This window comes from Trematomus bernacchii, unplaced genomic scaffold, assembly GCF_902827165.1.
Source record: "Trematomus bernacchii unplaced genomic scaffold, fTreBer1.1, whole genome shotgun sequence".
NCBI lineage: Eukaryota > Metazoa > Chordata > Actinopteri > Perciformes > Nototheniidae > Trematomus > Trematomus bernacchii.
In genome coordinates, this window is record NW_022987727.1 from 4,977,306 (window position 1) to 4,999,159 (window position 21,854).

At 40.2% G+C, this 21,854-nt stretch overlaps 1 protein-coding gene across 3 annotated transcripts in view; it reads left to right on the forward strand.

Annotated features, from left to right (window-relative positions):
- The window catches only part of casz1 (castor zinc finger 1), a 167,718-nt gene that overhangs the window by 33,756 nt on the left and 112,108 nt on the right, over positions 1-21,854 (forward strand). For all 3 annotated transcript variants that reach the window (XM_034144708.1, XM_034144709.1, XM_034144711.1), the window contains one exon: positions 673-749. The gene's annotated coding sequence lies outside the window, so the exon portion shown is untranslated. The remainder of the gene's footprint in view (positions 1-672; positions 750-21,854) is intronic.

A 21,854-nucleotide genomic window follows, 5' to 3' on the forward strand; every position in this document is an offset into this window, starting at 1 on the left:
TTCAGGAGACCATAGTCCTGTGAGAGTTTACAGCTTTACCGTCACCCTGGGTTCTTGGTCAGAGGACTTGCCCTTGATGTATAACCACATCACCTCCATCTTTAACGATAGAAAGCAAAAGTCTTATTTATCCAATGTGCTGATAATTAGGCCTTTCTCATTAGTGACATAATTGCAAATGTAATTAGCAATAGTAATAATTATTGCATTTAATACCTTTTCTCTTTAGTTATCAGGCTCATTCAAACTGGTAATTAGCAGTCATGAGAATTTCATACTTTTGTTCTAATTCATTTTGGTCACTAATTATTTCTGTTTTATTTTACATCAATAAATCATTACCACATTCATTTAGATTTTTCAATAAACAAAACAAACACTGTGCTCGCCCACTTTTAGATTAGTTTTTTTTAGTGCCATTGCTGCATTGCACGTGTCACACCAGCAAGAGGGACATAGTTACAGTTTCCAGATCTCGGTCACACTTGGATTTTAAACTGTCAGGACTTTTGGTTTTCACCTGTGAGACTTTTAACCTTTTACACCTATTTGTACCCCAATGGGTTACTTTTCAACACAACAAATGTTCCAAAAAGATCACTGCCTTTTTAAATCTGTCTTTTTAAATAAACAAAATGTGATGGTAAACATCTGTTCTATGTTTATCTACAGAAATCATATGGCAGTAGAATGAGCATCGGGCAGACGCGATAACGCCTCCGCGGATTCAAAGTGTGTTCAACAAGAAGGTGAGTTTTAATCTTATATTCTCATCAACCAATACTTGCAATAAATGTAAAACATATGTATCCAAAAGCTAATGTAGTGATTTGGCGCAGATGTCTTTGTTGTCATTGAGAGGTCAAACAAAGTGATTTTCTTTTATTTGTGTGAAAAAGCATTTCACAGTTTGTTGAAACAGTTCCCGTCATTGAGGTACAAATGACTGTATCATTGCCTTTTTCAAAACACACATTTTGTCTCGTTATGCTCAGTATTGGTGTCTCTGCTCCATGTTGAAGTCGCACCTCTGTTTCGAGGAACAACTTAATTGCACGCAAGCGGCACGCACGAGTCATGATACCCCAAGGCCTCGATTAATTAAGCTATGAAAACCCACAAGCAGAGAGCATTCAGCAGGTGCCTGTTTGCCTTGGTATGGGACTTGTTTTTGGCAGTGGTGCAGTGGCTCATTATAAATCTATAATTAAGTTACAATTTTTTGGGCTTTTTTTTTTAACATACTGTCATAGGGGATCAACATGGCTTAAACTCAGATTCTGTTAAGTGCACTCTTGTCTATATTGCTATTGTATCGTCTTTTCTCCCTCAGAAACTATAGTACATACACATATCTGAATAAGAGGATGGTAGTGATGCTCTGTGTGTCAATCCTTGGTTCTAATCCTACAGGTGCTTTTGTTTTCAACTTGCTGTCAAGGCACATCTTGTAATTCTTAAAATCTCTTGATTTCCTCCTAATCCAAAACAAGCTGATTGCCCCCCTCCCCCCCCGCCCTTCTCCTACCACCCTCTGTATCTTAGCACAAAAACAAACATGGCACCCTCCTGCTGGCTGAAGGGATGGTCCTCAGATCCCCCACAGTTCAGCTTATCCCGTGTCGGGGTGTGCTGGCAGCGCTAAGTGAGTGCGATGAAGCGGCTCTTTCAGGGCAACGGCTGTTATTGTGAGTCACCTGCCAGCAGAGAGGGAGGGTGAGATGCACAGCAGGGGCCTGAAGGAGGGATGAGCAGGGCTGTGGGAGAGAATCCCCCCGCCTGCAGGGTGGTCAGAGTGAATGAGAGTCACCACCACGGCGCTAACGTGTGCCAAGAGCTCGCTCAAGCTAACAATGCGGCCTGTGGAGGGGCAGACTGGGAAGGAAATTGAGGTTAACAACATAGTTGCATATTAAACACCTCGTCTGTGCGCACAGGATGTGGAATGGTTAATATTTCAATAGTCAAGCATGTTATTTAGTAATACAAACTGTAAGAAATTGTATTAAATCAAAACATGTGTGTGGTTAGTTTTGGATATGCTATTCTAAGGAACTAAGGATTAGAAAGACATTCAGGTAGTGATTTGCTGTGGAAGGCTTTAGTCAGGACAATATTGAGTTATTAGTAAAAACTTGACTTTTTTTTTTCTTAAGTCACAGATTTCTAAACAGTTCCAATACAAATGCTCATGATTCAAGTATCGTCTTTGAGTATCAATCCATTTCTGTATTCAACAATCTAAACAGTACCCTTAAATGTGACTTGTCAGTAAGTGACAAGGCAGCAGGTGTGAATATCATGAGAGTTTTCCTAAGTGCTTATGGTACATTACATTGGTGCAGGTCTTAGCACTGGTTTGCACAGCTCCAACCTTCTTAGTGAATCTCACCGCTTTCCTTTACTCTTTCCCCCACTGTGCTTTACCCAGGGGAGAGACGCCTTCTACGTGTTGTAATAAGGGTAGCTGATATAATGAAGGTCATTGTAATCAGAGCTAATGTGCCAAGGAGTCAAGACACTGTAGCTTTATTTGCCAGCAAGGCCCGGCATTTGGTACCCATGGGGATCAGGCTGATAGTGTTATCTTTGCTAACCTGACTCTAATACAGGCCTTGCTCCGCTGTTTGTGTCAGGGTCTGAGCTGAACTTTTCCCAGTGATCCCCTCCATGTGTGGATGGGCATGGATTGGGCTCCTCTCCGCACCATCCTGGTTAAATCCCCTCCCAAGGTGTTTGGCTTCTCTCAGTTCACACACTGCGTTTAAAGAGCTGCTCCCTCTCTCTGACTGTCTGACTCGGAAAACACACTGGGCTCACATAGGCGTCGATTGAATGTACTTGACATAGAAACATTGCATTGGCGTCTGCTGAGGACTGGCTCGTAAGCGATGACCTCTAAATCTAATCCTGTCCCTCAGGATATGCAAATGTCCTCAGCTCAAATTTGATTTGTTTTTTGTCAGTTCAGGACACAGCAGCTTGTTTACAACTGTTATCTAACGCAGTGTAAAAAACGGATGGTGCACATACGTAGCCTTTCTTCACAAGACGTTTACAACCGTGCACACCAGACTGTTTTATATATTAAGGTCTTGAATAAATGTACCCTGAACTTGGAATGTTTTTAACTAATCATTCCGCATCACGATAAATGCATTAAGATACAAGATAAATTATAAAGCGAGGCTATGATATCAAAATGAAATTCTGATTAAATCATCCACCGACAGTAGTGAATCATGTACTGTAATTACTGTATTAAGTGATTGTTGAGGTTATTTTGATTATTGGTTGAAAAAGAATAATTAAACATGTTGGAATATGAACAGAAGGCTATTGTCAAAACTTGACCAAGACAGTTGCGAAACTTTAGTTGCAGAACTGGCAGTTCATCATTTTTCATGCATGGGAATTTGACCTCAGAGGTCTGATGACCAACATGTGACTGGATATCAGAGACCCCAAAGAAAACACATCTCTTGCTGGTATTCTCACCAGGTCTTATTACCATTTCTCTTATTTTCGCTTTTTTAATTTACTGCGTTCTGTAAGAAACATCAAAGGCCTTTTTTCCTTTTCATGTAGCACCTCTAGAAAAAAAGGCTACCCATATCTAACCCCATGCCGGTCCCCTGGTCCCATCATTCAAACTTCCAAGCCTCTCTTTGTGGCTTCCTAGAGGACCACGGTGAAATGATCTCTTTTGTTTCGCATCATTAGTTCCATCTGTTGTGCACGCAGGCCTGTCTGTTCCGGAGCATGGCAACGTGATGGTCGCCAGGGGCGATTGGAGACGCTACCGTCCCGGTGGCTGGGGGCTCGACCTCCGCCACCACCGCTGCCTCGTCCGTGATCCCCATGACACTCACATTCGCCTGACTGTTTTATTTATTTATTCATACATCTGGGAAAATGGAAGCAAATGTCTGCTTAATATGCAGTTAATTGAGTTGCTTGATTTAAGAAAGACTTTCAGTTTGTTAACCTCATAGGGAATCACTGTGAAGCAGTTTATAAGAAGAAATACACTTTTCAAACATTTGCAATCCCTCCAAAGTGATCGCATGCAATGACTTTAAAGGGAATACGCTACAATTCAATTCCCACTACTATTACAATTCAATTGTCCACTCTGTGTCAGAAATAGGCTTTAATAGGTCATATTTGTGTGCCTTTTTCTTGCAGTCGGGGTAAATGATGCACAAACAGATGTAGCTTTTTCTCTAAACAAGGAAATATTTTATTCATGATTTACATGAATGATAAATCTTCAGAAAGTCTTAGCGCTGATGGGCATACACAATTTAACATCTGTCTTCCTCGGAATAATTAATCGCATACCAGAACACTTGGGACCCAGTGTTAGATTTTTCCTCTCACTTTACTTGATCTAATTACTTCTTTAAAAGCAAAATACTCTCTAAAGAAGCCTGGAATGATAAACATACTATGCTCAGCTAAAGATACAATCCAGGAAACATGTCTACATCTTAGCCCCACCACTATAAAACCATGCAAACCCCACCATACCTTTGACTGGAAAATATGGCCTTACGTTCTAATTATAATTCGTAATTCCCAAATGAATAATTCCATAATGTCTCCCTAGTGAATTGCTCTGGCCTTATCACCATAGTGTGAATGTACAGCACAAGGGCATCTGTGTGCATGTCAATGCGGAGATCACCAGATCATTTTCATCCAAGACGGAGCCATCAAAGGTCACAGCCATCCAAATGACCTGACCTTGCAATGTAACACCTGGGTGTAAAAGTGGACTCATCCTATCTACCGGGATGGCTGTAATGTACCTCTAATGTATAAAGTGCGGAAATAAAATAAGAGTTATAGGTTGGTGGAGGAGGTTCAGTGTGGGCTAGAGAATACTGTAATTCTATAGGGTGAAATAGCTGTGTTGGTATCACCCGAGGTGACAGGCTATTGCCAAAGTGCTGTATTTGTTGGAGCCTTTATGAAATAAAGTCTTCGAAAAAGGGCAATATTCACTTTGAATTGATTCCTGGAAAACTCCAGAAGTGAATATGCTTTCATTTGATAGTATTACTATGGACAAAATGTGTTGTGTCAGTTTCACCTCGCCATTACTTTGCTCCATTAAGGCAAAACCGACTGATTTTATTTCTGCTCAGTCTATTTTCTGTGATAAAATGAAAATCGGAGAGCTTTATTAAGTCTGAGTGACACCTAAAGCTGAGAGCCAACAGGAAAATAAGTCATGTGGGATCTAGTTTCAGTTCATTTTTGCTCAATTCCCATCTCCTGATCAAATACTGCGCTTTCCAGTAGGGGCCTAATGGGAGTGTCAAGTTCACAGAGGCCCTCTCTCTCCTCTGACTCCATTACCTGATAACTGCACTGGTTTTGGCACTTATTTGCACAGTGCAGTGAAGCTATGCTTGTGCTGTGTGCACATTTGTACGAGGTTATAAGTGAAGCTACGTTGAGGCCATTTTATTAATTTTGACAAATCTTCCCTGCGCCTGTGTCCAAGTTGCTATGGGCACTAACCCATCTCATTTTCTTCCCCGTACTCAGACGATTTGAGCTGTTCTTTTTAGTGAAGCCTTTACATGTTGCTCCTCTTTAAGCCAAACAAACATGACCACTGATGTCTTGGGTTCAGGGCCTTTCAAACAACCTTTCAATAAAACAAGCTCAGCTGTGAGACATGCAGGATCTCTCATGCTGGGCAGCCCCGCTGAAAATACCCTCCCTCCTGTTTCAAAGCCATCAGCTTTTGGTTCCCCCAGGAGAGCCAGCATTATCCTGCAGGGTTTATTTAAACTTGTTGGGAAGGTCTTGCCTTTTTTCATGCAGTAGGTTAGGTGACATTTAGGAGAACCTCACTACATATGAAACTGATTTTATTTGGCTTATCGATTCAAGTTTGAAGACTATAGGTGGCAATTTCCTGTGGCAGGGAAATGGTGGCAGGTTTTTGATATGGTCTCCATGGTGCAGGTCACACATGCAGCTCATCTGCCTGTGGCGTAAGCATTGGATGATTGATGCCGAGATGCCTGCTGTGTGAGCCAGACTTTCGCAAGTGACAGTAACCTGAAAGGTGCGCAAAGAAGAAAGGAGAAAGACAAATGGGGAGAAATAACAGGCATCTTTTACAGCTTGGTACTGAGGTCCCTGACTTGTTTTTATTGACCTTTCTTTCTTTTATTTCCCTTATCTATCTACACTTTAAGAGCTGCCACTTGAACCGATTTCATTTGACCATCTCTGGTTTCAGTGTCAAACCCTGACATGTGGTATTTTGATAGAATTCATCTGTCCATGTGGATAGTGTATCCATCCGCACTGTTATATTGCATCACCTCAGCGTGTAAAGAGCCGTTTTTGTACTTAATACGGGCACTTGCATTGCATCCTTTTTTTAATCACTTCTCCTTAACTGCCTCTTAAATCATCTAACTAGTCATACTCAGTGTGTTACTTTTTGTATCATCTTGGGAGGACAACTATGCTTTGGCTGAGACATTACTGGACCATTAAACGTTGTGTGTCCCCCCCTCCCCCCCACTCACCACCGCCACTCTCAGGCACTTTCACTTCTGTATGAATGCATTGGAATTACTTCCAAGGGGGGTGGTGCAAAAAGGCCTTCTTATTCTGTTAATGATGTCTTGTCCTTTTAAAAGTCGTCATCTTCATCCACAAATGGATGAGTACGGTGGAGGAGCCCCCCAGGGACTGAGGTAGTGTTCATTTCGTCAGCTATTTCTTTATTTAGTTTTAGTCTTAGTCCTGTGTTAAATTTCCTTTTTAGTTTTAGTCATATTTAGTCACCTTCATCCTGTTTTTATTTAGTCAAGTTTTAGTCGACTAAAAGTCTGAGCATTTTAGTCTTATTTTAGTCAAAGAAAACTAATTATTTTAGTCTACTTTTTGTCAATGAAAACTGTTGAGTCTTTTTTAGTCATCAGATTATATAGAACATTTCAGTCAAACTAGTCTAGCCAAAACCAATAATTTGTCATTTTAGTCAAACTTATTTCACAATAAGATTATATCTTGTCCTTATTTGATGAAAAACACAGGTTGAATGATTAAGAATGCAGCTTTTCAGAGAGTATCTGGTCAGGTTTGTGGTGTTTTTACCAGCTGTGTTATGGCCACATTGCTTCCCTTCTGATAAAACAATGCATTCGCTTTTTTGCTCCGCCTCATTGTAGCGAAAATGGGCCCAAATATCACATTGTTTCTTTCTCCCAAGCAGTGGTGGGGTTAGACTTTGTCGTTGTCAGTCATTTTGACGGACAGGATCGTAACATTTCCGTCATAATCCATTATTACCCGTCGAGTCTGTACACAACTCGTGACTCATTCACGCTGACGGGGGGGGGGGGGGGGGGTATTCGGTTAACGCGACCACTGCTCCCAAGCCCTGCTGTTGCCATTTTATTTTCTGTTAAATAAGGTTAGTTAGACCATGAGTTAGACCCGAGTCTTCCTGAGAGTTCACAGTGTGCCGTTTTTATTTAGTAAACTACATTTTCGTCTCGTCACTTTTCGTCAAGGATATTGCATGTTGATTTCGTTACAGTTATTGTTTACTGCCGTCTCGTCATCGTCTCGTTTTAGTTATGGAAAAAAGGTTGTTGACGAACATATTTCGTCATAGTTTTAGTCAACGAAATGAACACTAGACTGAGGTCATCCCAACCTCCTCGTCCCAGCGCAGGAAGTCACTTTCTATGAAATGAGGCAGGACAGCTCGCATTAAAAGTTGAATTTGTTGACAGGGGGGGGGGGGGGAGCAATGCCACATACCACACAGTCATTATTGTGGGGGTGGATAAGGTGGCAGGTATTTATGATTAGTTTGCTGCCCACTAATAGCTGTGGCAGGAGGAATACTGCAAACACAATATTTATGTTTTTGAATAAGAGTGGTACGTGTCGAAGCAGAATCCTTACCAGATAGAGGATGTTCTTTATGAATGGATATGTTGATTGTTGTCATATATCATAACGTAGCACTTCATCAACTTGTTATAAATACAGTGTATTTGACTTGCACATTGTGAAAGAAGAAGGAATTCTTCTCATGGGAGTGTACAAATATAATCCATCCATTGGCAACAGAGTGTATTAAGCTATCAACACCCATCTATTATGGTCTGTGTCATTGCACAAATGTGATTTTGCTGAACAATTTTCTTTAGAAAAGCAGTGGAATTTTTCACGTCTACATTTTTTACTGTGGGAGCGACTCACTTAAGATCAAAATGAGAAAAGTATTTCTGGCCCTGAGGAAAAGAAAATACCATTGATATACAGTAAAATGCATTTTCCCAATCCCAGCACCTTAGGGCTGCTTACAAGCACACATCACACGGCTGAGGTGTAGTCAGTGATATACATGACACGTGTCTCTAAGGACCCTCTGATTTGTATAATATCCTTCAGACAAGGTCATAGCAGTGCCTACGTCTTTGAAGACAGAGGAAAGAGAACATGTTCCCCCTTCATTGTGCCTGTGGAATAGAACAAACGTGAGATCATGGTGTCGAGGGGCTTCCACTCTTCAAACTTGATATGAATCAGACATGAAACGATTTAGATAAAGTGATAGTTATCTTGATTCCCGGCGCCGTCCGTGGAAAAGACAGAGTAACGCGGAGGGAAGCTGAATAGCTGAGTTTTAGTGTGAAATCCTGGGGAAACGTATCCATCTGGAGTATGAATAATTTAGATGGCTCAAGTTGGTTCCTGTTGCTGTTGTGTTTGCGCTCAGCTTTCCCTCTCAGCTCAGCACCCCCACTCCCCTCCCTCCCTTCTTGACATCACTCCTGAGGCTTGTTTGTGATGCTTAAAGGGAAGTTGGGCCACATGAGGAATCGTGGGGAGGAGAGACTCACTTTCCCTCTCTGCTGTGCTTTCCGTCTCCATTCTTCTGTCTTTCCTAGACCTTCACAAACCTCAGATAAACAGTTTAACACACACAGACACACACACACACAACGGCATTTGCAGACACTGTAGATTTAGAGAAACTGTAGATGTGCTCTGTTCTAAACATACCGTACACCTTGCACACCTTTGAAGTTTGAAAGGCTTGGATTTCAATAATTAAAATCTGATCATTAGCGTGTGCTGAGCATTGTGTTAATAAGACTGGGTGTGACCAATAATTGATTTTTACGTGGCACTTATAAACGCATTATACAGCACTTAACGGTGATGCATCAGAGTTGGTGAAAGTTCTTCTCATGTGTGAGTGTAGGTAGTGTGTAATAGATTCAAAGTGCTGAACTGACAAACTGGCACCCAAGAAAACACACACAAATCTTTTAAATCTTACTATTTATAATAGCACATACAAATTTATATACCAAATCAGCGCATGGGAAAAAAACACATTTTGTCAAACGCAGGCAGTAGACACAAAAACATGCTAATCCACTAATGTGCCAGACTAGCTCTACTAGCCGTGCATTTATTAATTTATTGTAAAAATGCAAACAATGCTCAGGTTGAGTTGTGTCCTCTGGTGTAATCCAGTCCCCATCTTTAAAGACACCAGTGAGGATGAGGGGGGTGGCACTGAGGAAAAGGAGGAGGGAGAGACAGAGAGGGAGGGAGGGAAGGAGAGAGAGAGAGAGGGAGAGAGGGAGGGAGGAGGGGGTATGACAGGCCCTTGGAATCTCAACCTCTCTCTCCTGGCGCCCGCACTAATCAACCCCTGTAATTTATGCAGAAAATATGATTTATATTTAATTTCACTACACTTGCATTGTTAATTTGAGATGTAATTAACGCGTCGCCACGGCAACTAATTTCTCAATGCCGTAAATTATCACCGCCTTTTCATCAAAATTCAGTTACTTTGGCTCCTGTGTGCAGTGTTGTGATGCAATTAGGTAACCAGGGCAACCCCAAAGTATTCATTTTCTTTTGTTATATTGCAGCAAGGCAGAAGTTTTTATTCCACAAGTCATGTTCACTTCAACAAAAGATCTTTTCGGTTTTCTTTGAAAAAGTAGGAACAGGGGTGTTAAACGGTGCCTGTGGAACAAGCTGCTACACAAGTACACAACACCGCATGCTGCTTTCCCAAACACTTGTTACTGTATGTTGTTGGAAACTGATTGACTGCCGAGACCTCTCTGCTACTGGCAGTCGAGGTGTTTCAAAGTTGTCCTCTGGGAAAGGGCATATTTGTGAAGGGAATCTATATAAATGAAAAATGTGTTCATTGTTCAAATAAAAGAGAGCTAGGTCTTTCTTCCTCCATCAGCCTCCTTTCCTCTCTCTCATTTTCTGTCTCATACATACAGACATTTTCAGTACTGGCACTCCTTTTATTCCCCCAACAGTGACTGTGAAATGACTCAATATTTTAATCAACTGTATCTAATTTGCACTCCAGCAGAAGATAGGGCCACATGTGTGCTGTTGTTGCCCTGGCTGGCACTGAGTATCCCAGCGGAGGCCTCTGAGCCGCCCTGGATTGCCACGCTTGCCAGTCTCTGTGGCCCACTCGGCGCGTCCGTTTCCAATCCATCCCCCCTTAGCTAGTCTTCAGTGGACATATCAGGTCATTGGCTGCTAAGCTCTGGTTAACTGCAAAGGTAATTAAATCTGTAAGCAGGCTTTTTGAATCTTTTTAGCCTCTTCGGTAATACCGGCAGGGATTAGAGTGTTTTTGAAGAACGGCTCTATTTTGACGCCGTGGCAGAAAGGGGCCAAGTCCCAGTGACCAGAGGGCTCACAACAGACAAACTCACTAACTGACAGATCCAGAGGCATGACATCTTCTTCACTGCACCTCTACATAGGGAAGCATGCCACTAAAAGAGTTGTTTTTTTACAAAGATCATCCACTGCAGCCAGATGTAATGATGCATATCTGCTTTAATGTGAGCATAATTGTAGTCAAAACAGGTACATTTATTATTTCATGCCCTCTGACACAGCCTTACTTGTGATCAAAACATTCATCTGTGTATGTTTTTGAGCTTCTGCTTTGCTACCATGGCATTGGTTCACCTCATTTGATGCTCAGAAGAGAAGGAAACAACTGTAAGGTAGGAGATTACTTTTTCATATCACGGTATTGTCCCTGCTGACATTAAACAACAGTTTGACGTGATTTGCAAAGACAGCACAATACAAGAGTATTCAGCGTATGCTCTCTGTAAAAAGGGGACCATGGGAAGAGCCCCAGTCCCAACCCCACTTCAAACATTCCTTTTCTCACAAGGTAACAACCGCATTTCATTTCAAAAACATCCTTCTCATATAATTGTACCTGTTCTTGAGTTACCTAATAAATGCATAGGTAGTGTTATTGGTTCCTGTGTAGATTACTTGGCAGCTTTTTGTCTGTAACTGCAACCACCAGCGCTCTGATCCCTCCCTGTCTGATCTTTTAACTATAGATTCACCTCAGAGTTTTAAACAAGCTCGCACTTGCCTTATTCATTACTCCTATGGTAAATACCACGCAGTAATGTAGAAAATCTATGTATATCATCACCTGCTGAATAATGAAACAGTGAGGTGTACATATTCTTCATTGTGCAGAGATTATTTCTTGTGGATGACATTAGCAGCAGTTCTGTAGTAGTATGAAATAAAGTTAGCAGCTTGTATGATTCTTATTAGGCAGAAAGCAAAGTTAATTTCTCCACTGTTTTCAAACTTTGACGACAATTAGAAGTCACAAAGAGGCTGGATTGCGTAAGCAAAGCAGTTTAATAGGACATCTAACCTGTCTGGTATGTCTGGCAAGTCTTGCTTGATTAGAACAACATCGTCTAAATATTCTCTCTATTGTCCTGGTGGAGGCAGTGCGAGTGTGACGAAAGGTCATCAAGGAAGTTTTATGTAACTGGCTCTGCAAGAACACTAACTTGATTAGACTTGTTTATTTATTCAGGTCCAAAAGAGTATTTGCTTTTGTCGCATTTATTCCCATTTTGCCAGCACAAGGGGCCCTAGAAGACGAGTTACCAAGGAACACAACATTTTAATTAGTGTATTTTAATCATTCAGGCTTTTCAAGCTAATCCACAGACTCCTGAGAATTCCCAAGATGCAGCTCTGTGCTGCTTTACCATTTATTGTTGAGTCTATTATAATTACTGTTAGCAGGTGGGGGCAGGGAGACGTTTATTATGTTTTTCCATCTTTATTATAATTACTAGAAAAAAATGAAAGGATGCTGTTTCATTAAGTTTAGAGATGATGCCATTTTCCCCCTGTTTTTCCCCTCAATCTCCTTCCTGCCTTTGTTCCATAACGCTATTGTACTGGCTTTCATTCCAGGGCTTTCATACATTGCACAGCTTTATGAGAAAAAAACAAAAAATGGAGACAGATCTCTTATTAAGAACTGAAGGGGGGAAAGATGGTCTTAAAGAACTTAATTTCTGAGAGAGTTTTCCTCTTTCTTTCTTTTTTAAATCCAAGCAGTGCTCTGAGAATGAAGTTGACGCATCCTCTGAAACACAAATGTTTAATGGAGTTGGACTGGGATCAGAACAGAAAAGCAGAAAGTAGAATATGTTTGCCTCCCTTTCACACTCGTCAGTAATGAAAGATAAGAGGACTGCAGTAAATCTTTAAGCCCCATGCTTTTGGTGCTCTGCAGGGATTTTAGCATCTTCCAGAAATATTTTATGTTTGTCTGTTTGTTTAAATACTATTTTGCCACCCCCTCTTCCTCTTGTATCCCAAATGTGTGGCATTTGTGTATCTGAAACAATCAGGCAGCTGAAGTTTTTAAGCATATAAATGGGGGGTTCGTAAGATTTATTTTTGCATCCCTATTTGTAAAACCTTTCAGAAGTACACAGACAACTAACTTTTAGCTCAATCATCTTGCTTTTTCTTAATGACGAGATTATTTAAAACTAAATGTCTTTGTTTATTAGGGAGAACAAATGCCAGTGGTTGCTGTGGATGCCATATGGGTTGACTAGTTGATCTGAGCTTGTAGTATGGTTATGTTGGAGTCAACTACATCCCATAAAACTTAACGCTCGCCATCATTTCAATGTCTGTCAAGGGCACCATTTTGGCAATGGATCTCATCAATTTCTTAAGCGAGCAGATCTGAAGCTGTCACTTGGCTCGGAAGCAATATGCTAAATATGTTTTTTCCCGACTGATGTCATTAGACGGACCAGTTCTCTGGAAGAGGCTGTGTTAAGTCTTTGTTCATAAGCTCCTGAAGGCTGAAATCCATCCCTGAAGATAATTTGCATTTATCAGTTGGTTGTTAGGTACAACCGCACACAAATGAAGATTTTAAGATACACACAAATCACTCAAACATACCTTTGCAAACCTTCAGTTCAAGTTAAAACAACAATATTTCACCAATGTATTTATTACTTTATTACAGCAACAGTGATGTGACATGTATGTCTTATTGCCACGGGAGCTAAAATGTTCAAGTCATGACAAGAGAGCCTTTACTTTGAAGAAGCTAACAGACAGATTCACTCAAGAGATAAACCCTGCAGCCTACTTTGTACGGGACTGTGAGAGTGTATTTGTATGCGCAGTGTTATATTTTATGGTTGGGTGGTTGTATCAGATCAGGAGAGAAGCCTTCACACATGTTGCACCTGCCTCAGTAAAAAAAAGAACGTTTTTTATTTGACATCTCAACCGTTCCATGAGATGGTTCTCTGAGTCCAACTTGTCTTTGTATTCGCAGCAAATAACTGACAGTCAAGAACATTTGATGCATGATATCTTATATGTGATCAGAAGCAATCTAATGGTAATTCAGATGAAATCCATTTTATTTTTCACATGCAATACAACGTATAAGATGTGATTTTAGTTAAATGCAGATTAATGTTTTAAGAAAAGTCTTGCCATTTACGGTATGGACACCCAGTGTGGCAGTCTGTGCATTTGGTAAACGACTTATTTAAGCTATTACCACTCCACTGCTTTCATATTGAAAGAGAAATGACTGCTCTTTGTCACAGAAAAGCTGTTTTTACAGGTCTAACTGTTTATGAAACAGAATGAATGACGTCTGATGCACTCAATGACGAACCCTCATACAGGTCAGTTTAGGTTGTGACAGTGTGAATCTGCTTGTGATATAAGCTCTCTTATATTTGCCGACTAAAAACAAGTTTAAAATCTCCTGACAGCTGGTGGTTACAAAACACCAGATAATCATGACAATTTTGTACACTCATTAAAAGCGGGACAAACATAAACCTTAGCAACCTTTACATTTATGTCATTAAAAACCCCCCAAAAGAATTCTTTTAATTTCAAAGAGTGTTTCCTGTTGCCAATATACAAATAGCGATGTTGTGTTGTCAACAACTCCCAATAAAACCGTCCAGCAAAACTTGTATCCAGGATAGCGATTCAGCTGGCATTGTCAACAAATAAAGCGCAGGTACAATGAGTGTCCTCTTCTCTTGGTTCCCAGCTGTTGTTTTTAGCATCTAGTGCAGGGGTGCCCAATACGTCGATAAGTACAGGTAAGCCAGTCTGAGTTGTATTGTGCCATACGGGTTCATGCAGTTATGAGGGGGCCTCACTTCCTCATCTAAAGCGCAAATGTGGCGCACTATTATGCGCTTATGCGGAGGGTTAGTGTAAGCGCGCCACAGTTTATCCGCCGTTTATCCGCCGTTTAGTCCACTAGCACCTCCCCCCCCCCCGCTCGCGACACAGATTGGGCAGGGGCGGCCCTATAGGTAGATCGTGGGCTTGGTCATTTTAAAAGTAGCTCCCAAGCTGAAAAAGTGTGGGCACCCCTGATCTAGTGTTTCCACCGATGGCTACCATTAGCCAGTTGCACAGCTAAGGTGCTACTGTAGCTCACAGAGAGTCACTACCCAGAAGGCACGTCTTTCACAGTGGTGGTTCTGATCTGTAAAGGTGCTCCAAGGTGGCGAGACATTTTTGGCCAGGAAACTTATCTGAGGCAAAAATCCTCAGTAGTATTAATTGACTAGAATATCTAAGACTACTACAGCGGCCTATAGAATGTTGGCAAGCATTGTGGGTGAATGTAGACGTTCCAGCATTTAAACTAGATTTACATTCAGGATTATTGTCAGTGAAAGGCGCCCAAAGCTGGTGCCAAGCAAATCAGTTTTCTCTCCTGCTCATGAGGTTTCATCTCACAGCTGAAAGTTATTGTTTTGAGTTGTTAACCTTTACCGCTCTTACATCTGCCTCTTGGACTTGAAACAGTCCTCTCTCAATCCATTGCTGACATTCTTTAAACTTCGCTGTGTATTTAGCACCACATCATCTCTCTATTCTGGGATGTTTTTGAGGGCAGAAAAGAGAGGAGAGAATGCGCTCATCTCAAGTGGATATTTTTCATGTTTTCATGAAAGATTCCACATCTTCTCATGAGGTGCTTTCTGTGAAAAAAATTGATATATTTCAGGACAAGTCCTAGGAAAACAAATATTATTAGACCTTTGAAGTGTGAAAGGCCACCCTAATGCAATTATAGAGTCTTTGTGAAGTGTCAGGATTTTAGAATTATAAAATCATGTTGGATTGGCAGCAGTAATTATGGTGACCGAAAGACACATTTTCTCATACCTTTGCTGATACAGCCCACTGTACCAACTGCACAGTGTTTCCACTCTGTTTCAACCTTTTACATGCTGGCATTTCACTATGGCTTTGTAGTTTTAAATGATTACAGTGCTTTAATGTGTATGGTTTTAAACCAAAATGTACAGTATGTATAGATATAGAAGTATGAACTCCTTATTATGCAATGAGAAACAGCTTTTGTCCCAGGTGCACTCTTTTGTACATTTATGTTTTCTCTTGTCAAAGTTAAACAGGGGCATCTATTGTCTGACCTGTGTGCTCTGTTTAGTTACAAAATTGTCACTGATAAATCAATAAGGGCTGCAAATAATGTTAATACAGATGGATGGCATTGTGGGTAATATAGGCAACAGTTTTTAACAGAAGAAGAATGACAGGGATAAAAAGACAATGTTCTGCTGCAGTGATTTTGACTTCTTAAAAACTGTCAATCATGAGACCGACAGCCCTATACTGTAGGAGTGCAATGCTAAAACTTAGCAATACTTTTAAAGTTGCATTAATTAATAACTACACCTTACACTAGTGACACTGCAGCAACAGAGTGAGAATGCAAGTTAAAAAACATATTGTGCTTGCATCTGAAGAGAATAGTAACATTCTTTTGGAATATGATAAAGATCACTGTCAAAAGCTAATTATTAGCAATGAGCCAAATGCAGAGTAATACTATAAATCTTAAAGATATATGGTATTAAGAGGCTTTTAAGTCCAAGAATGCTACCGGTAGCGAATGGTGCAGGAAAGGGAAAGGGAAGAGCTCTAGGAAATGTTGATGCCGTGTCCTTTGTATCATGTCACTGTGAAAAGTTGGAGTTTTGTATCAGAGGTCATGATTAAGTTGCACAGTTCATATCCAGGTTCAAAAAGACAAGTATAACCCCCCCAGCAGCATTACAGAAACAGGGCAGTCTTTATTGGACCTCTCAGTAGCGTGGCCTTGATAAGCTTTGTGGAATAATAATGAGTGCATCTGTTCCTCACACACACACACACAGCCAGGTGATGTTTAGGTTTTTTGTATAATAGTAGGGCAAGTGTTTCCATTAGCATCCATGATGGGTCTCCTGGGGTTATTGAGGACAGAAAACCTGCCTTTCCCCCCCCTTTTTCCAACCAGCCTGATGTCTGTTTTACCATGATGCAGTACAGAGGCTCTTCTCCCAGCCTGAGCCAAAGGTTCATGTGCTTAGTTTGAGTGCGGCAGACTAACCAGACCTGATAAAAGTGGCATTAAACCATCAGACTTCTCCCCTCACACAGCTCCCACGTCCACATCGTACAAATTACTGCTCAATTTGGCTGCAATCATGCTCTTAACATGGAGCTGGTTTGGAGAGGAGCTTTTCTAATTATGGGCAATCTGTAAAAGATTGTTGTTGTGATTACAGCACAGACATATGCCCCAGTGCAGATCACATACAAACTAGACACCAGCACGCTGAACGCCAAAAAGAAACCCTAGTTGATGCATTATTTGCTATAAATATCATCATAAATAGTGTATATGATGTTACAGGTTTCCCATTAAATAATATTTAGAGACAATATAAACAAAGCTCTACAATAAGAGTTTTCAAATGTGTGTTAATGTTGGGGAGTTTTCACCTTCAATTATAAAAATGTTTTGTGAAACCTTTTGTTTACTTCAATAAATGTGTAGAATTGTAGCGTCTCAACATACTGTAAAGAAAGGCAAAGTGATGCTTGATTAAACTTGGACACATTTCCTGTCAGCAATCATATCAAGAACAGCATAGAGACAAGATCAAAATATCCTAATTATAATTACAAAATGACACGGGGTACAACAAGGGCCTCCAGTCTGATAGTGATAATTACAGACATAAATGGTAATAAGAAATATGGCATTGTGAGAAAAACACTTTTGTCACAACCACTTCTCTATGGATGGTGTGTTTGTGTTCATGTGTGTCTATGGGTTCTGTTCAGCTTCAGTGCCCAGATCATGAGAGGTTCAGTGGAGCCACTGCTTTCAAAAAAAGACTTTGGATCCATCTCGCCTTTAGAAAAACTCCTCATCCACCCAAACCGCCACACGTGCCCTTCTCCTGTCTCCGTTTATTACACGGCCGTGATCCTCTTACTGAGGCTTCCTCTCCAGTGAAATAGCATATGTTTCTCATTAAGCCCAATTTCTTTTTCTCATCATTCAAGGCAGGCATTTGCCAAGCCAAAAGCATTGAGAAAGCTTCACTTCTGCCATTCTTTCTTATTCCCCCCCTCTCTGACATGTCTCAGAATATTTCAAATCGCTGAGGTTTTAATTTAATTTACAGCCACAACAAAAGAGCTCAGCACTTTAATAGCATTGTAAGTAATTTTAAGTTAATTCAGTAACCTTTGAAATAGAGTTCATGCAGCCACTAAATTGTGGTTGCTGTTGACGAACACAGAGGTCACACAGAGGCTTCCAGCTTAGTCATCAAAGGATTAGTGGGATATCATTTTTGGAATTGCCATTTTTTTTGTATCCAGTGGCACTGAAAAATGTGTCATTGATGCACTTTAAAAAACAATTACTAATTTGGTTTAGATTATTTTCTACAGCTTCAACTTTGCATTTCTGAGCAGCAACTGTGGAATTAAGCACAAGTCTATTTAAATAATCAAAGGGGTCTTCTGAGAAGCTTCCAGAGGTACATTATGCAGGTAATTGCAGTGCACGGTAGGAGTTGTACTGTAAATTGAAATGTGATTTAATCCCAGCAGCTACACATAATATTACAGAAATCCTTTAGCATGCGATGTATCATTTTGATTCTAAAGGGAGAACTGGAATGCATCTTGTCATTAGCAACTGAGAATCATCTTAAACCGTACTTTCCAACTCCAACCGCTCAGTTTATTTTCTACACAGTATTTTTATTTTGTAAATCCTTTTTTTAACCAATAATGCTTCACAACCAGCACCAAGAAAGAGTGGTTTCCTTTCATAATGTATTCAACCATATGAGAGAGGAGCGGTGGTGTCATCTCCTTTTTAGTGTGAATTTCCCCCCCACATTAAATGTAAGCTGTTATAGGGCCCAAAGGAGCTCAGTAGTCTATTTTCCAATGATGTTGTCAGCCATGTGGCTTACACCCCTGAGGAGGGTGAAGGTAATCAGCCATTTTCATCTCCAGAGGAGGGGCGATGTCGAGGTCCTGGCTGTCTCCATATTTTCCTCAGCCGTCCTCACCAGTGTGAGCAATGCTTCACTCTTTCTCTACTCAATCTTTTTCTGCTTGTGTGCATCAGCTTTCTCATCATGATTTAGTATATCAAGATGTTTTTCATGATTTCCCTTTATATGCTTTGTGAAAGAAGTGTGTGTGTGTGTGGGTGTGTGTGTGTGTGTGGTGTGTGTGTGTGTGTTGTGTGTGTGTGTGTGTGGTGTGTGTGTGTTGTGTGTGTGTGTGTGGTGTTGTGTGTGTGTGTGTGTGTGTGTGTGTGTGTGGGTGTGTGTGTGTGTGGTGTGGTGTGTGTGTGTGTGTGTGTGTGTTGTTGCTGTGTGTGTGGTGTGTGTGTGTTGTGTGTGTGGTGTGTGTGTGTGTGTGTGTGGTGTGGGGGTGTGTGTGTGTGTGGTGTGTGTGTTGTTTCGGGACTCTTCCCTTCAAAGAGCATATGGACGAGAAATGTTTGACTGTCATTTCAGTTTTTCCAAGATTAATGACACAGCTAGAGCTAAATAAAAAAAGCATGAAGATGGAGTCTTTTGAAGTTTGTCATTCAATGAGTATTTGTTTTCTTGTTTGGGATTATGAGCGTTGAAACTAAATCAATGATACACTGAATCAGTTTGGGGTCATTAGGACATCCGAGCTATTTTATTTATTTTTTCACCTTTACACTTTCACTATAGGTCTCATCAGGGTGATTCAGTGGCAACATACATATATATATATATATAAACACAACATGCTATTAAAGTCAGCTTCGTATATACCGACTAATCAGAATGAAGGCTTTAATTTGTATTCTATTGCTGTTGTTCTATTAACTGGAATAAACAGGATTTGGCACAAAGCACAAGATCAAAGCCTAATTTAAGAAGAATATGAAAATCCTATCCTAAATGCCCTCATTAAGGAACACATTTCATACTGTATAAGGCATTGAAATCACTTTCTTCCGAGAACACATTCACGTTTGCATTTCTTTTGTGTATGGTGTTGAAACAATTGCTCTCTCTTCCGTGACACCTCCCGAAAATAGCAGACGTACAGAGGCTTGTAAGAAAATTAGTCAATTTAATTTCCTTGAGTAATGAAAATGGTCATGGCACCATTTAAATAAACTGCAAGAAAAAAAGTCTGTGTTTCACAAAGCTGGAGATAGCTAGGGCCCCATGGATTTGAAAGTTTGACAGTTGCCCCTTTAGATGTTTTCTTCTCTGAGTTTTGTTTATTTTTTTCTTGATGTGATTTCAAATTAATCTCAACAGCTTGGATGTAAATATGAAAATGAGACTTGTTTGTTCTCCCCCCGACTACCCAGAGCACTGCTGGCTGAGGTAACCGATATCTCTTTCGCCTTTAAACTGCAAATTATTTTACGTTTATGAGTTTGTCTCATCTTCAAGGTCAAAAATGTAATTTTTGCTCTTTCAAAGGGTTATAACCTTAAAAGAGAACCTCCATCCTTGCTGATTAATGAGAGACTCCTGCATTTGATGTTTCAACGGTGACATTTTAAACTTTAAATATTTTATATGCATACCTATGAAAAAAATGAAGATATCCATTCATGTGGAATAAACTGTATTGCAGAGAAGAAAGGCTGGGCTGGGTATCATTTTAATAGAACAGTTAGAGTGCAATGGTTTTTCTTGGTGATTTTTATTTGAGGTTTTTATGTGTGCGCAAGCTGATTTAAAGGCACACTAAATCATTGGGGATGGGGAGTAGTGGATTATGCATTTAATCAAGGAGTAGGCCTTGGGAGAGTGGCTGGCCGAGTCACCGGGGCATCAACGAGGGGTTGGCTCTAACATGGGGCCCTATCCTCTTTGTTCCTTCCCATAATGGGCCATTTTCACATCATTTGTGAGAAAAAAATTATAGAGCGTGTTTCTGTACCAGCTGTGATCCCACTGATCATTGCAACTGTGTGATGACTCAAAGTATATACCTTACTTAAAGCAGGAAACTTGGTATATATCTGCATGAGGAACTCTTGCAGGAACATTTTAGCTTTTCGTTTTTTAACATGTTTCTGTTATAGAGATGTTCCAAATCATGCAGTCACTTACTGATAGAAGTCTGTATTCTGTTACTTTCATAATGATTCGTATCACTTTACCACCTGAATGAAATGGTTGCGCACCAGTTCTGTTTATACTACATTAGGTATCTGAAGTGGTAGACATATTCACACATGTTCAGACAATGCATACGGTCAGTGCTTAGTCGCTGCAGTCATAAATTCTGGGCTGCATGCAGACACTTTATGTTGAGCCTTAGGGAAATGCAGGTGATCAAAAATATGGGCCACGCGACCCCGGGCTGCTTTGAAGATGAGGAAAATATTATTTGAGCCTTGTTTTCAGTTGTTTTCTTGATAGGACAAAGCCATCTAAAGAAAAAAACATAAAGATACTCAACTGGCTTATTCTTATAAACCAGTTAGCTATTTGATTTTTGAAGCTATAGAAAAGATGCGGTTAGATTTTGTTAGCTAACTGTTAAATGCAAACAATTTAAAGTTGTTTTTTTATGTGGTTCTTTTTCAGTTGTGATGATTAAAGCATTGGCTTACTCCAATAATTTGCACATATATATTTTCTTTGTTAATTGTCAGTCATAGCATCAGTTTTAATGCATTATAACTCTTATAATGCGTTCTGGCTGTGAGGTCCTCATTACTGACAGAACCAATGTCATTTGTGAATGTAGCTGTGAATATGATAAGACCCCACTTCAGTATTTATAAAGATATTCTTTTTAATTGCTGAAAAATAATTATGAAATTGGAAACAATCCAAAAGGCATGAAATAGTCTAGTATCTAAGGGGTAATATTTTGGTGTGTAATTGTAATTTTCTTTATTGAATTATTCTTTTTGTACTTTTCTCTTGTCAAACTGACACTGAAACTGAAAGCTTTGTGAATTGAGCCGTAGAGTTTCCACAAATCTGCAGTGTTTGTCTTGGTTGTGTCATCAGCCTTATCACACTTACCACACTGTCCCCCATGAAATTGAAATACTCTGTCAGTGGTTTTGTCTTTAGACATGGATCGGCGCGTCA